This window comes from Saccostrea echinata, unplaced genomic scaffold (genome assembly GCF_033153115.1).
Source record: "Saccostrea echinata isolate AGI-Se365-2 ecotype Australia unplaced genomic scaffold, CSIRO_AGI_Sech_v1 ptg000033l, whole genome shotgun sequence".
NCBI classification, from domain to species: Eukaryota; Metazoa; Mollusca; class Bivalvia; order Ostreida; family Ostreidae; genus Saccostrea; species Saccostrea echinata.
Window position 1 is genome coordinate 7,834,038 of NW_026889782.1, and position 15,109 is coordinate 7,849,146.

Consider the following 15,109-nt stretch of genomic DNA (forward strand, 5'->3'; position numbering starts at 1 on the left):
CCTATCATAGTGTATTTAGATGACGGCTGGGCATGCGCCGCACAAGACAAATGTAATCACGTGTCTAATTCTGTATTATTGACTCTTTTACAAGCCGGGTTTTTGCCTAATTATGAAAAGTCAATGTTTTATCCTACACAAAAGTTAGACTGGCTAGGATTTACCTGGGATTTACAGAAAGGTGTCATACAGGTACCAAATAATAAGATTCAAAATATTCTAGATAAGATAAAGGCTATTCTTTTACAGCAAAATACAACGGCAAGAAATTTAGCCTCAGTTTTAGGTAAGATCATTTCACTCATTCCAGCGTTTGGTAACGTATGTCAGATGATGTCAAGACATTTATGCATGGTAGTTTGTCAGAGAATTACTTGGGATTAGCGTTTTAAGATTCCACATAAAGTTAGAGCAGAATTAGAGTTTTGGTTAAAGAACTGTGAGTTATTACCAAATATGGTTGTTAATCACATCAATAAAACACCAGAGTGAATAATTTTTTCTGATGCAAGCGCATATGCAAGTGCAGGCTTCATACAAGGGGACATTTTAGAGATTGTACACAACATGTTTTCAGAAAACGAATGTAAGAAAAGTTCCACATATAGAGAACTGAAATCAGTACAGGTTATTTTAGAAAGTTTAAAAAATCATTTAACAAGCAAACTTGTTAAAATTTACAGTGATAATCAAAATGTCATTCACATTTCTCAAGTAGGTAGCATGAAGCATGATCTTCACGAATTAACTGTAAATATCTATGAAATTTGCATAAGAAATTCGTTTTATTTCATTAGAAATGGAGTGGATCCCAAGAACAGAAAACGTTCAAGCAGATTATTTTAGTATAATTTTTGATTTAGATGACTGGTCTATCTCTGAAAATATTTTTCAATTGTGCGATAAAAAATGGGGTTCATTTACAATCGACAGATTTGCTGACAATAAAAATAAAAAAGTCCAGAGATTCAATTCAAGATTTTGGGTTCTAGATACCTATGGTGTAGATGTTTTTGACTGGTCATGTGAAAACAATTGGTTCGTACCACCCATCGGATTAGTATCTAGAGTTTTAAATTATATGATAATATGTAAAGCAAAAGGTGTATTGATAGTACCAAAGTGGAAATCAGCATTATTCTGGCCTTTGTTGTGGAATTACGCAGAACAAAAGTATTATGATTTCGTGAAAGAAGTTATAGAACTTAATCGGCCGATAAACTTTTTTAAGAGCGGTTCGGATAACGCAAGTATTTTCGCAAAGTCACCATTCTATTCAAATGTGTTGATTTTGAGAATAGATTGTGTATGAATTATGCAGAGAAATCGATGCATATGATGAGTGTGAGCAGAGTGGATCCAGTATAATTATGTAGTTCCAGTAGAATACAGCTGATAATGCAATGACGGTGTCGCAGTTTATATGTACATAATGCAAGCATATGATTGGCATGTGAAAGATTCAGTTATGAAACAAACAGTAAAAGTATCAGTGATAATTTAATTCTGTTAAAAACTGTAGTTGCTGGAGAGAAGCAGAAGTTCCTGATTTGACGCAGCAGCATTTTGATTTCTTCCAGTATATGTCTTAGAGACTTAAAACTTAAAATCTACTTTGAATCATTCATTATTATAAATTTGGGAAATTGACATATGTTTATACGGTAATAGTTTGGTATTTAAAAAAAAGTAGTAATAGGAGATTGTTTTAGAAAAGGTTAATGCACGATAGTGAGCTAAGAGATGTTTATTTATATTGATATAATAGAAATGAAATTGAAAGAATAATTTAAATCAAAATTTCAGGTGAAGTTTCATGGGACACGATACAACGATTCACATATAGAGATAAGAAATTTTCTGGATACGATGAAGAGATTCTACAAATCATCAAGAGCAGCAAATCAACATCGACCAACAAAAAATACAACGCATATTTCAAGAAGTTCAGAGAATGGTACATCGAAAATCATTTTCAATATCTACCCGCAACGGTTCCATCAGTGGCCGTCTATTTAAACGGATTAGTGCAACAATCAGTGTCATATACAGTTTTGTGTGCTCATTTTTATAGCATTAAGTGGTTTCACGATCTAAGCTTGTTAAAAAAAACCATGTGACGACAAATTATTCCAAATGATGATGGAAGGAGCCAGGAGGATTCTTGCAAGGCCTACCGTTAAAAAAAAAACAATTACTGCAATGCATCTACAGAAAATCATCCAGAAGTTCGGAAATGATCGTACACATTTACCAAATGTAAGATTATGTACAATGATGTTGTTAGCGTTTGCAGGATTACTACGCTATAGTGAGCTAGCAAATCTGAAAATTTCATGACAGTTATGTGATTGTGAATGTCGAACGCTCCAAGACCGATGTTTATAGGCGTGGAAATAATATTATAATTTCAAAAACAGGTCATTCCACATGTCCAGTTACTTGGTTACTGAATTACATAAAGCTTGCTGATTTGAATTTCAATTCCGATCAATATATATTTAGATCAGCGAGTTATTTTAGGTCTAAAAACGTGTACAAGCTAGTTGTGAGAAATGCTCCTCTTTCGTACACGAGAGCAAGGGAAATTTTTCTAGATGCTTTGACAGATATCGGATTAAACAGGAAGGAATTTTGTCTTCATAGTTTACGTAGTGGTGGGGCGACGGCCGCGGCGAACAACAATTTACCGGACAGACTAATTAAAGAACACGGGAGATGGCGTTCTGACATTCCTAAGGACGGATACATAAAAGACAACGTTGAAAATCGGTGTTTTACATCTAAACATTTGGGAATATAAATTTATAACCATTACATTATATATTAAGAATAATAATAAACAAATAAAATAAAATAACCATGATATTTTACCCTTTGAATCGAGGTTCTAGCGAGTACCATTCCTAACAGATGAGTTCTTTTCATTACTCTCACGGTTCTGAATGTATTGATTAATGAAAAAAATATTATTTATAATAGACTGAATCAATATAATAATTATAACAATAGTATTAACTGAAATTGACACTTTAAAACTGAAAATGCAGCCTTAAGCAAGAACCTTAAGGAGGTTGGATCCTGCCATCAAAAGTAATGAGAATTTTTTATCAAGTATATTTTTAGAATTTATACACATAGCTTTATTAAAAATCAAAACAAAAAATGGGGGTCAATGCGCTTCTTTTGGCGCTACAGAGCATTTAGTTTGACCTTTTTGCACTGTAAATACGTCTTACACATAAATCAATTTTTAAAGTTTTTCCTTCAATATTTTTTGTTCAAATAAGTTATGGTGAACAAACACAGTCTTATTTCATCTTAAATAGACACATTAAAATTTGTAACAACAAAGAAATTTTTGAATTACTCCGCATGTTCAATTATTTGACCTTTTTGCACTCAAACATTTTCATTTTTCTGGTATTAAAATTTAACAAGCAAAAAAAATCATTTGAAAGTAATGACATTTTACTGAATTTAAGAAGAATGGTTAAAAGTATCGTATATATTCAGAAAAGAAAATTAAAAGTGGGGGTCTGTGATGTTAATTTTTAGATATTACTAAAATAGTGCTTATTTTAAGCTAAAATTAGGGCTATTTTTTTTCTTCATTTCCACAATATATTTGCAATATTTATCAAATATGATGATAGAATTCATGACAGTTTTTTAAATAGATAATTTAGGACCAGTATAAAACAGTCCACTGCACAAAATAACTATGTGTGCAGACTACATGTAAAAATAGGAATCTAAACTTAGCATACTTTAAATACCTCGAAAGAGAAAAAATGATCATGTTCTTCTAAAAAACCTTCCGCCACAAAATATAGTTCCTCACTTAATGCTTTTGGTATGGAATTTAATCATGGAGTTTTAACTGAATATAGTTACAGTGGCGCCGCGGTAATCCGGACGCCAATAATCCGGACGCTTCACCTTCCGGACGATATTTTTCGGGAACCGATTTTTTCCACGTTATTCTGTCTCATTAATCCGGAAATTCGCGTTCCGGATCCGGACGGTCAATTTCTACTACAAAACGTAATATTTCATTGAAAAATGACTCGTTTATCCGGACGGTAATTTTTCGAGAACGACTTTTCACACCTTTCTTGCAGTAGTGATAATTATTGTAAAAACATTGTCCGTGGAGTCAGTTTGAAGGCGGTTACCAGTGACCTCTAAACAGTAGCGTCTATAATTAGCGTGTGTTTACCTCGGATAAAACACACGTCTTTTATAATATAAAGCCCGAAGAATTTAGCTTACACTGTGCATTAATTAAATATAAATCCGTTCAGAATAGAATAAATTGCTAACGGTATATAAATTTATGAGAATTTTGGAGAGTTGTAAATAAATTTTTTTACTGAATAATAAATCACGAGATTTCGTTGTAGTATTGCGTATGTTTATCAAATTACGATCATACATTATTTGAAACGTTTTTTTTTCTTTTCATAAGACAATTTATTATGATACATAATTCAAGAAAATATATTTCTATTAATGCACTAAGAAATACGTAACTGGCGTTAGTTATAAATGCCGATCACATTTTTTCAAGGTATATACTTAGAGTTTATAGAAAAAGTATTGATAATCCTGAATATGGCTTGTGTTTACGTTGAATGTTTGCAATAAGTACACTGATTACAGTTTTTAGTTACTTACTTCCCTATGTGGTGAATATACGCGGTTAGTCACTTGAACATTCTCAATGGTGGTAATGAACAGTTCTGCTTAATATGGGCTTGAAAAAATAAAAAAAAATGTGCCAAAATAAAACAGTAGCAGATCAAAATCTGGTCAGCCCATGTAACTACACGTCAAATAGAAGGCGAGTAAAGTTCCTGTGTTAGAAAAGGAAGTCTCAACATAAAACTGCCTATCCATTTTTCATCGTGTAAATTACATTTTATTTTTTTCTTTAAATATTAATTATTTCTTTTAAAACTATAAAAATAAAATCAATAAGTCAAGGTAAAATAAAAGTGTTTTCTTTGCCTTCACATTTGATACCACTATGTTCATATGTACATGCTTTGAGAGGGTACGTCTTTAAAGAAGTTATTCACTTATCTGGACGATTCATTTATCCGGACGATTTCGTTGGGGACGGAGGCGTCCGGATTAACGAGGCGCCACTGTATATTGGCATTGTAGAATCCAAATTTATTGTAAGAATTAAAACATTATGCAGAATTTTTGAAATATAGGTTAAGATAAGAATCTGCTCAAAAGCTCAGGAGCGAACCTCGTTAAAATGTTAAAATTATTATCAGACTCGACAGAAGAGGTACAGAACATGAAGGAGAAATTATAGATTTGAAGGGACGTTCCGTGAAATACAACACACTGATTCATAATCTTGAAGAAGAGGAAGAAGATATTTTCACAAAATTTCAAGGGTTAGACGGGATAGAATTTTGCAATATCAACAGAAATACAGGTAACGGAAAACAAAGAGAAAATCCGCGAACTATTACGGGCCAGTTGATGAAAATTGAATGAAAGGATCAAATTCTGAAGCAGAAAAAAAGAAGGAAGATGGTGTTCACCTACCCTTCCATATGACCCATCAATCGCTGGTTCAACTGAACGAAACACAAGAAGCTGGTGGAGCTGAATAACAAATATTAGGAGTGAAAACATTAAAACGAGAATTGTTGGAGACTAGTTGGTCTTCCCAAATGGTTCAGTTTACAGGGATAAAGTAAAAACACCTAATGCAGAGGGAATTCTACAACTTGACGTATATGAACAACAGAAACTAGACGAAATTGAAGGTAAACGCTGCAATACCTACACAGAATGAGGAGAGCAAATTAGAGCTTCAAAAAACAATTTAAGTATAGTACCTACCTCACAGATGATAATATTCCAATGTATTTCACAACAGTCTTTGAGGAGTTTGGACTTGAGTCAAACTGTTCATTCATGACAAGGAATTAAAATAATGACATTATGGTACTGCCCTCAAAATTATCACGTGGCGCGGTGGGACGCAACATAATGTGACATGTATTTTACATGATTTCATTCCTTCATGCAGCAAGTAAATTGAATCATTTCAACATAAAGGTTAACAATATTGCATTACAGTATCAGACAGAGGACTACCATTTTTTAGACAAAAAAAGACTCATGTAGCAGTAAAGTAAGTCTTTTAACAAAAGTTGATAAAATTATCTTGTTGATTTTATAACTTTTTCTGTTATTTCTGTTTAAACGACAAGTATATAAGCTTTAATTAAAGTCTTAACAATAGTACTTATAAATAATTCTATAATCCCTCTTCTCTATCCTAAATAAAAATCCAATATAGCAATCACCTTTTTTCCTTCCCTTGTTATGAAAACAAAGTTGAGTTATTCATTCTTTTAAGGTAAATATCTTCATATAAAAAGACAATATTACAAGAGTGGTAAGAACTATGTATTCTTTTTTTTTTTAAATTCATTTTAATTTACGATTTTCACATTTAAATACCTATTCATGTATTATAAACGTTCATATATGCCTAACAACCATTACATTTGCATATTCGATTTTTTCCACCTATAACGCCTAACTTATATTTCGATATAGTTTTATGTAACTCTGAGCTGTGAACAATTAAAGCCAATGCCTTAATGTCCTCCAACTTATCATATGTAGGTAGATTTTTAAGGACTTGAAATTTAATTTGTTTAATTGAATGCATTAGTTTTTTAGACTTCGAAATTATGATATTGCACGAGGTGTTGTATATTTTGTTTGTTTGTTTTTCGTCCCTCTCGAGAATTTTTCACTCGTATGGAGACGCCACCACCGATGGAGAGCTGCAAATTTTGACCTTTCCTCGGTTATCAGTGCCATTGAGCAATGAGGGATCTTTTTCGTGCCAGCACCTTCTGCGACACGGGACTTCGGTTTATAAGGTCTCATCCGAAGAACCGGTCTCCATGTCCCACAGTGGGATTAGAAAACGCGACATAAGGATCCACACCTTACGTCGCGACTCTAGAGCGAACGCTCTAACCACTGCGCCACGCGACTGAGGTTTTGTATAAACACACAGCAACAGATCATGGCTAGTTTGGTGTTTGTTTAACAGGTTGGGACCAATTGCCCAAATGGGATATAATATCCTAGGCGGGCTATTATAACCCAAACAAGCTATATGTAAATATCCTAAGTGGGCTGTATGAAATTTGGCGGTAATGCTTGCACGAAAATTTCTTGATTTTACTTATTCTTGAGGGATCTCGTTTACAAACAAATTCCCAAGGATATAAATGGCGGTCAATTTTGAACCCATGACTCTCATATGCTGCGGAACTGAAAGGACAGTAACCTCTCGGTGAGTGACTTTATCAATAATACTAATGTGAACAAAGATAAGGCTATTTCTGCATAGTTATAAGATAAAAAGAAATTACCTGCTAACTTTTTTGCCATCGACAGCCATCTTTGAAAAGCGCGTGATCATGTAATCAAACATTGACCAATGAAACAATGTTTTACAAACTGGTTGCGTCTTTCAGGACATTTTGTATGGTGCGCCATTATCGTTAAAAATGTCTTTTTTTTTAAAATGAAATATGTGGAGATAACGAAAATTAATCGATCTCAAAAGTCCATTAAACATTCCAAAATAGGAGCAGAGCAAACACGGACCTCTAAAACATCAGAGGTGGGATCAGAGGCCATGGAGGAGTGAGCATCCCCTGCTGACCGGTCACACGCGTCGTGTGCTCCCTGTCATGATCGGGAAATAACAGAAAAATCCGTCGACAATTCAGTGTGTAAATAATGGCCTAACAATTAGTATGAAAAAAGTCAGTCAGTTTGACTTAATGATAAATTGTATTTGCTGACAAGGTCATTGTATCGGCCATAGAACTTACGAAATGATGACTTTAAACGAGATTGCTGATGTTCTTGTTTCATCAACTTGTCAATAACTTACCTCGTTTAAGAAATTGTTCATACGTAGAGCATACTCTGGCGTATCGAATCAACTGAGAGATATAAACCCCATATGCAGGTGATAAGGGAAATTGCTGCATAAGTAAGGGAAGTTGATGATTGAAAAGTTAAAGTTATCACGTTTATAGCCATTCGTTAAAATCTTCCTTGATGTCATGAATGTACATATTGATGTTTTATGCTTAAATGAAAATTGTGAGAAAATTCTACATAGAGGAAATATTTACATTATATAATCAGAAATTTAAGAAAGAGGCATATAGAAGTGAATGCTGGGGATGGGGGGGGGGGTAGTATGCATTACAAAATAGTAGCCTTGAGTGATAATATTAAGTGATTTATTTTATTTAAATTCTGTGACATCTAGACATAGAGCCACACTTTGAATTAATTAATCATAGATATTTATTAAAAAAAAGAAGAGGCATATAAAAGAGAATGCAGGGGGAGGGAGGGTGTTGGATGTTAGAAAAAGATATGGTAAGCATTACAAAATAGAAGCATTGAATGATAAGTGATTTATCTTATTTAATTTTTTGTATAGAAATGCCTCCAAAGCGTAAATGCAGCAGCAAACACCATCATTACTGCTGTGCATTAAATCCTGGGGAGGAGGAATCTATTTGTCGAATTTCGGATAAAAAATTAAAAAGTCGGTAATTGATTTCCTGATTTGAAGATATCACATTTTCCCGCACTTCACATTCTTATGCAACCTATGTGCAAAATTTGCCGAACAGGGGATTGACAATGAGGTCCGGGCAGAAAAAGCTGCATTTAAACGCACCGTAACCATTCTGGACGATTTTGACGAATTTTGACATCAAAGGTACTTTTTCCAATTATAGTGATGTATTATAGAACATTTATAGTTCTAATTAATCATTTCCTTTAAGATTTGTTACACGAAAGGAATAAAGTTGTTCTCAACTTTATAAGGGGTTACTGTGGAGACACCTGCAGCGAGGTTTCAATGGCAAAAACCGTTGGAGTCCTTGTATGGGTGCAGAAACCAAAAATATGTATCCCCGATTTCATTTGCTCAAAGTTCAATTCGGTTTGTAATAATATGAAATATTGACAGTTGTGAAAAAATGCACGTTATATGTAAAAATGAATTAATGGGTGCAATTTTACCTTTTAAATGTTACATGACTGGCAATAAGTCTGCCTTGACACTTTCTACTAAAGGCAATCCATCTGGATCGTACACCACCGTGCAAAACTGGATTTCGAACCAAGGAAAACAAAAAGATATAGTGCCCACAACATGCTGCTGTTGTTACTTTTTGGACAATAATCAGGTATCGAAATGCTATATGCATTGAATAACAAAATTTGAAAATTTGCTGACAAATGAACATGCGCGGATCTAGAAGGGGGGTCCGACCCCCCCCCCCTTGGAATTTGCAGTTTTTAAAAGTATATACAGAAGGAAATAAAGAATGACTTTAAACCCCCCCTCCACACAAAACGTGAACCCCACCACCACCAGCACGAAATAAATTTTTTTTTCACGTTTGAAAAATGATTTTTTTTTAAATTTCTTGTCAAGAAATTTCTGGGTTTGAATTTTTTGGACTTGCCCCCCCCCCCCCCCCCAGAAATTCCCAGATCCGCGCCTGAATGAAATATTTTATTATTTTTGTGCATCATAGGTTAACTATAAATCCCCCTCCAGTGTCATCACCACAACCGTCCATATTGTGCCTGATGACACACAAAAACTGCAAGAGAGAACAGAGCTATCCCCCAAAGAGTGGATGGACTTTTCCCAGGATGGAAAGAGCATAACGGTTGAGAAAATGAAAAAAGTGTGACGCGCTTTTTAATGAGGAATTATAAAAAATTACGGTAATTCGTCCGTCGAATATATATAATTTTTTTAATTTTACTCTTTTTTACATATAAGCAATTTTTTCACACACACACACCTGCATTTTTTTTTTATTTTAAGGAAATCAGTATCTGGAACATAAAATTAGAAAGATATGGAGACAGATGGATGCAGAGGGAAAAGATGACATTGACAACGTTTTCAAAATTGAACATTCCTCTGCAAGTGAAAGGTGATTTATTTGTACTTCTGAACTTTTTAAATTTCAAAGTCACTCCCTCTTTGTTGGTATTTTCGTAATTTTTCTTCCGTAGATATAGTTTCGTGAAATCTGGACACAATTCGAGCGTTGACGTAATCATGGGAGAACCATGTTTTGAAAATCCTTGTTCCTACGAAGCTGTGGAAAAGGTCAAATTAATAAAAATTTAAAAAAAAAACCAAGATGTGTTTGTGAAACACTGATGCCCCCGTATGGTAGCTTATGGAGAAGGTTGAAGTTTCTCAAATGCAAGTCAAACTCCAGGTCAAAAAATCAAAAATGTTGCTACCCAAAGAAAGGTCTTGTCTCGAGAATTATACCTGTGAAATATGAAAGCCCTTGTACAAACCGTTGAAAATTATGACGAAGGTTAAAGTTTTTTCAAAGTAAGTAAAACGGCAAGGTCAAATGGTGCCCAAGGGAAGGTCTTGTCACAACTGATACACATGATCGTGAAATAGGAAAGCCCTGGAACCAAACATCAGATGTTATGGCCAAATTTTATTTTTTTGAAAGTAGGTCAAAGTCAAGGTCAAAGTTGTTTGTATCTAAAGGAAGGTCTTCTCTCAATGAATGCATATTTGAAGTATGAAAACCCTAGCACTAACTGTTCAAAAGTTATGGCCAAGGTTAATATTTTTCAAAATTGAAGCAGGTCAAACTCCAAGGTCAAAAGGTCAAAGTTGTTGGTATCCAAATAAGGTATTGTCACAAGGAGTACACATGTGAAATTTGAAAGACCTAGCTCAAATTGTTCAAAAGTTATGGCCAAGGTTAAATTTTTTTCAACAGTAGGTCAAACTCGAAGGTCAAACGGTCAAAGATGTTGGTACCCAAGGGAAGGTCTTGTCACAAGGTATACACATGTGAAGTTTGAAAGCCTAAGCTCCAACTGTTCAAAAGTTATGGCCAAGGTTAGTCTCATAAAATTTTGCAAAAGTGGGTCAAACTCGAAGGTCATGGTCAAAAGGTCAAATATGATGGTACCCAAAGAAAGGTCTTGTCACAAGGAATACACATGTGAAATATGAAAGCCATAGCTCCAACCAATCAAAATTTATGGACAAGGTTAAAGTTTTTGCGGACAAACAGACAGACAGACAGACGGACAGGGCAAAAACTATATGATCCCGAATCTTCGAGTATGGGGGCATAACAATCTTACAAAAATGATTTAATAAGAGTCATTGTATTAAAGAGATATGTACCCCAAGCCTCTACCAACCCCAAATGCCACCCACATACAGCTTTATTAACAAATAAATTAAGAACACAGGTTCATGAGCACATTTTCCAACAAACTGATGCTGGAGATGGGAGAAAGTGGACAGTGATTGGTTGCGATGGTCTGCCTTTTACCCATGCATCTTGAATCAAAGGTAATTTTTTAATAATAAGTGGTGGGAGTTTAAAGAATGATTATAATACAATTGAAAATGAAGATACATATTTGTTTCTTGTTACGAAATCGTTTTACATGTTACATACTAAACCATATGTATATAATGGCAGAGAATACATTTGTCTGCCCCCATTGCGCAGTGGAATTTGTAAATGAAGCAGATTTTGAGGAGCATCGCAGCAATTACAATCGTGCCAGCAAGGAACCAAAAAACAATTGCAGAAAATACAACAATATTGTGATGATACCTGGTAATCACCATACTACTTGATTTAAATGTATATTTATTAAGTAATGTATAATCGTATTTACCCATGTTAAAATTGTTCTGTAGGGCTAGGCCATTACGAAATCAATATGACAAAAGCTCTGTTCTGCCTACTATGGGACATTGCGCTTGTTGATCTAGCAAAACTCCTGGGTTTTAATAGTCCAAAGACACAGACCTCCTGCAAAAGTGCCACTGGTAATTAATTCCCTAAACACAATTACAATAAGATAAGGAAGAAATATATCACTACCACACCACGCATAAATGAATTTTGATTGTTTTTATGATTATAAATGTTATTATTATTCTTAAGATAGACCATTATAAAAGCTGGCAAATTCTGACCATATTCATGGAAGCTATGGCATCAGATTTATTAACCACATATATTAAGGACACCAGAGAATCATCTCCTCCCTCGTTACCAGGCTTTTTATCAGTGATACTTGGGTGTTCGTAACCCTAATTACAAGCTTATGGCTGAGGTAATTTTTATTGCCTCGCCCTCCATGTATTCAGAGATGGGGTCAGGCATATATTACAGATTCATTTCTTCGTATTCAGTATCTCGACAAACTTAAAAAGTTTCTTGAAGACAATGAGTCTTACAGTGTGTCTGGTAACGAGTCAAAGGGGGAAGGGGGTGATTTTATACTAGAGGCCCATAACAGAAGAACCAAGATGTGGATACCAAGTGGGGTTCCAGACAACAAGTGGCTAAATGTCTGCAGGTGTATAGACAAATTGGAAAGGTAAATAACAAACTAAAAAAAGTAAAGATTTCATTTTTTATTTTTTGATGTATTTTCATACTTCCAACGTGAAATGGGCATTTCCATCCAATCCTGCCGAGGGAGGCCTTCGATGTAACAGTTATGCCGACGCATAACGCATGGACCCAGTATTCACATGTCTGCTTTACCCTTCCAAGGTTTCAGACATGTGAGCAACCTACCCACATAGCTTTTGTTTCTTTTCTCCCTTCGCCTCTTATGCGGCAAAGAGTAGCGTCCGTCACCCTCGAAAAGGAAGATTGTTTTCTGTGTGTGGTTTCTGCCCCAGTTACTTCCCAAATTTTTTCAATGTACCATAATTTTATCTTTATATAAATACATCTGTGATATCATATGTTAGAAAAATATTGATTAGTGAACTATGGTATATTAAAATATTTTTTTACATCAGCGATGCATGAATGTAAATATTTTTAAACTTTTAAAAATGCTTTTCTATCTTTTCTTCATTGCATCGTGTGTGTTTGTCATTAATTTTATCCAAAGTACGCATGTCTTGGATGCATAAAATGTAAATAATCAACAACATTAAATTTTATACTTTTTCCCAAAGTGTTTTTTTTCCTCTTGAAAAAGGATTGACAAATCTCTTGGGTGTCAACTAGAGTCTTCACATCCTTCCTATTTCTCCCGAACGCAACGTTCGAGACCTTGCTCGTTTTGCCGTTTCTTTTCCGGTAAAACATGAAAAAAATTGACAGTAGTGAGAGAGAGAAGGGGGAGGGTGACAGACTGACCGCAGCACTAATTAAGCAAACACGCGCGGGTCTTGAGGGCCCCCTGGAAAATTCCAATTTATTTAAATTTACATTCTTGAAATGCCGAAAATAGTTACTCCCCCCGGCAAAACAGGTATCCCTTGGAAACGCCCCCCCCCCCCCCCCCCGGAAAATCTACGCGTGACAAAAAACTTTAACCAGTGATCAGTTCTCGTTCTTTATTAACCAGTTCTCGTTCTTTGCCAACCAGTTATCATTCTTCAATGATGAGTTACCGTTGATACAATTTCATATATATATATATATATATATATATATATATATATAAACTAGAAATATGTGTATTGGACATGAATGCCCCACCGAGGGTATATTAGTAATGCAACATGAAAATTTGTATCAGTGTATGAAATTTGATGAGAATACCTTGAATAGTTTCTTTAGAATTGAAATCTAAAGAGTTTGATATAGATGATAAATTGTCAACAAATTATGTAATGTGTATAAGCTTACATAAATATATCTTAAATGGTTTCTTTAAAACTAAGCAAAATGCAAATTTAAGAAAAGTGAGGTCAAGGTTTCGGGAAAGTTCAAGGTCAAACATTTTTGATGCAGTTGAATAGTTCTCACAAATACGTATCAGCATATTAAGTTTGATAAAACATTTTGAATGGTTTATTTAAAACTGAGCTAAACACCAGTTTAAAATAAATGAATTTAAGATCATAGGAAAGGTCAAGGTCAAAAAATGTTGATGCAGTTGTAAAGCTTACATCAGTATGTATTAGTATGTATGTATTAGTATGTATTACATCGGTGTATATTACATCGGTATGTATTCATAAAAATATTATGAATGGTTTCTTTAAAACTGAGTTAAACATAAATTGATAAAAGTGAGGTCAAGGTCAAATGAAAGGTCAAGATCAAAAAAGTGGATGCTGTTGAATAGCTTTTATCAGAATTTATCTGCATATTAAGTTTGATAATACTATCCTGAATGGTTACTCTAAAACTGAACTAAACACTAATTTCAGAAAAGTGAGGTCAAGGTGAAGGAAAGGTCATGGTGAAATATGTTTACGCATTTGAATAGCTCTCATCAGTATGTATCAGCACATGAAGTTTGATAAAAATATCTTGAATGGTTTCTTTAAAACTGAGCTAAACACTAATTTTAGAAAAGTGAATTCAAGGTCAAAGGAAAAGTCAAGGTCAAAAAATGTTGATGCAGTTGAATAGCTCTCATCAACATGTAACAACATATGAAGTTTGATTACACTATCTTAAATGGTATCTTTTAAACTGAGCTAAACAGTAAGCTAGGAAAAGTGAGGTCAAGGTCAAAGGAAATGTCAAGGTCAAAAAATGTTAATGCAGTTGCATAGCTCTCATCAATATCTATCAGCAAATGACGCGACGGAGTGACGGACGGAAGGCGAACATGACAAACACTATATAACCCGACCATATTCATGGCGGGGCATAAAAATATGAATATTTTCCAACTATCATCAAAACACAGAAAATTTGAAAAGGTATTTCATTTATACATAGTGGCTCTGTCGTATAATGTACATTGATTTGTCAGTTAGGGATGAAACAAAAGAAAGGTATGTCAAAAAATGGTGTAAAATTTGCAACTTACCACTGTAGCAGACATCATGCAGAAATTCGAATGGTCTTCACTCTTAGGAAGAAGCGTGCGGTATATCCCGCGCAGGATATTTACATATAGTTCATTTGGTTAGTAATAGCCCAGCGATTGGTCCCAACCTGTTAAACGTTCCTTCGAGAATTTTTCACTCTATTGAGTCGTCACCACTTGCCTTTGGGGGCTG

The 15,109-nt window shown here is 34.4% G+C and overlaps 1 pseudogene; it reads left to right on the forward strand.

Annotated features, from left to right (window-relative positions):
* Positions 1–9,981: 9,981 nt before the first annotated feature.
* LOC133198621 (uncharacterized) lies at positions 9,982–12,552 on the forward strand (annotated as a pseudogene).
* The last annotated feature ends 2,557 nt before the right edge of the window (positions 12,553–15,109 follow it).